This window comes from Orycteropus afer, unplaced genomic scaffold, assembly GCF_000298275.1.
Source record: "Orycteropus afer afer isolate SDZICR_OR568_19922 unplaced genomic scaffold, OryAfe1.0 scaffold00151, whole genome shotgun sequence".
NCBI classification, from domain to species: domain Eukaryota; kingdom Metazoa; phylum Chordata; class Mammalia; order Tubulidentata; family Orycteropodidae; genus Orycteropus; species Orycteropus afer.
Window position 1 is genome coordinate 7,795,770 of NW_006921738.1, and position 2,703 is coordinate 7,798,472.

A 2,703-nucleotide genomic window follows, 5' to 3' on the forward strand; every position below is an offset into this window, starting at 1 on the left:
TTTTTTTTTTTTTTTAATTAGAGCACTAAGAACAATGCCTTGCACATAGGAAGCAGTAAGTAAATAGTAGTTCTTTTTATTGTTATTAACAAAACATGCCAAGAACTATGTTAGAGAAAGAAGTCTACTTTGAAGCAACACTAGCCTACAAAATAAAGATATTCAAATGCATTGAAAATAAGCAGAGACCTAATTTAAGACAGACCCCTTACCCTATTTCCAAAGCTAAGGCCAGACTTCAAAAGACTTCACAGAGCTGCCTACAGTTCATGATCAGAGTCCTCTAAATTCACAGTTGACATCAATCTCACTCTCACTACACCTTGTATTTGGAGGCTTGTAGCCATACTGAGAAGTAGTTGTTCAGCTTACTGAGGATTCATTCTTCCAGCTTCTGGTGGGAATGAGAAGGGATAAAAGGCAAAAAAGAGCAAGGGAGAGTAGTAACAAGGGACAATGCTTCCCAAACAGCCCTTCCTCTTCCCAGCAAGTCAGGGAACTGCTAGACTATTTATTTACCTACAGTTATTTAGGAGCTCTGGTGGCATAGTGCCTAAGGCATTTGACTGCTAACCAGAAGGCTGGCAGTTCAAACCCACCAGCCACTTGTCGAAAGAAAGGTTGGGCAATCTACTTCCATAGTGATACTGCCTCAGAAACCCAAGGACGGGTCTCTATGAGTCAAATCCGACTCAACGGCAGTGAGTTTAGTTTTTTTTGGTTGAGTTATTCAATAGATATTTATTGAGGCACTACTATGCGCCTGCCATTGTTTTGGACACTAGAAATACACCAGTGAACAATACAACATTTAAACATGCTCAAGAACAACAAGGGTGGGTTGACTTTACCTACCCAATATCAAGGTGTACTACAAATAAATAATAACTAAGAATGGAAAAAAAGACCACACAGACTCATCCATGCAAGAAATACTGATATATGACAAAGGTGTCATTGCACATTGATGGGGAAAGGGTGGGTGTTCAATAAGTGTGGCTAGAATAATTGATTATATGTTGTTATTTTTGTTATGTGCTGTCAAGTCATACCCAACTCATAGCAACCCCTCCGTGGGTTGCCGAAGCAGTATCACTATGGAAGTAGATTGCCCAACCTTCCTTCCAAGGAATTGATTATATAGATGTGGAAAAAATGGAACCATACCTCACATAATATATTACATTTAATTTCAAGTGGATTGACGATCAAAATATTAAAGGCAAAACTTAAACTTTTATTAGAAAACATACTTTGCCTCAGAGCATGAAAGGATTATTTATGAAATACAAACCAGAAACCACAAAGGAATAAACTTATAATTTCAACTACATTAAAATTCATCAAAATATGTCATCAATAAAAAGACACAAACTGAGAAATATACTTGCAACTCAGTAAGAAAAAGATTACCCAAAAGAGAAATGAGTGAAAGATATGAATAGGTAACTCAAAGAAGAGGAAACTCAAATGGTCAATGAATATATGAAAATGTTCAGCCCCAGTAGTGATCAGGGAACCACAAACTAAAACCACATGAGATAATATTTCACATCTATCAGATTGCAAAAATATTTAACGTCTGCCAGTATCAAGAGTTTGGTGAAAATGTAGACCAATCACACACTGCTGTTCTCTTTGGAGAACAGTATGGCAATATCTAGTAAAGATGACAGTACACTATCATACAACGCAGCTACTTCACCCCTATATTCCCTAACACTCACATACAAGTAGATATACAAAATCATAGCAACACTATCTCAAACAACCTAAATATCTACAAGAGATAACTTAATTATACCTATTGTATTACATTTATATATACAAAACCAACCAGTTTATATATATAAATATAACAGAATACATATGATTATTTTTTCTATTGTTGGTAGATACTTAGGTTATTTGAATATTTGAAATAGTGCTGCTATGATTTTGCTATGATTTGTATAAATATATACACACACATATATGGGTGTATGTGTGTATATATATATGTGTGTGTGTGTGTGTGTGTATGTATATATATGTGCTATGATTTTATATATAGAGAGAGAGATAATCAATCTACTGCCATTAGCCAATTCTAACTCATAGCAACCTCCACAGGTTTCCAAGGCAGTAAATCTTTACAGAAGTAGATTGCCTCATCTTCCTTCCACAGCATAGCTGGTGGGTATGAACCACCAACCTCATAACTAGCAGTCAAATGCTTTAGTTATTGTGCCACCAGAGTTCCATACACACACACACACAAACCAAAAACCAAACTCACTGTCTTCGAGTTGGTTCTGACTCATAGCGATCCCTCCCTGGGTTTCCGAGGCAGTATCTCTACAGAAGTAGATTGCTCAGTCTTCCTTCCGAGGAGTGAATAGGGAGTTTGAACCACCAGCCTTCTGGTTAGCAGTCAATATATATATATATATAGTTATCTCTAAAAATGTATGATCAGCTACTATGATCAAATGGATGAATCACACATAATATTGAACAAAAAAGCAATTACTAAAAAATATGTATACACAAAAACATTGTTCCACATCCTACTTTTGTGAGCAGCAACTGGGATCTTAAAACCTTGCAAGAAGATATCTAGATGGGACAGGTCTCTCCTTGTCCAAGGCAAAGAAGAATGAAGAAAACCAAAGATGCATGCAAATAATTAGTCCAAGTGACTGGTACACCACGTGATCCTCA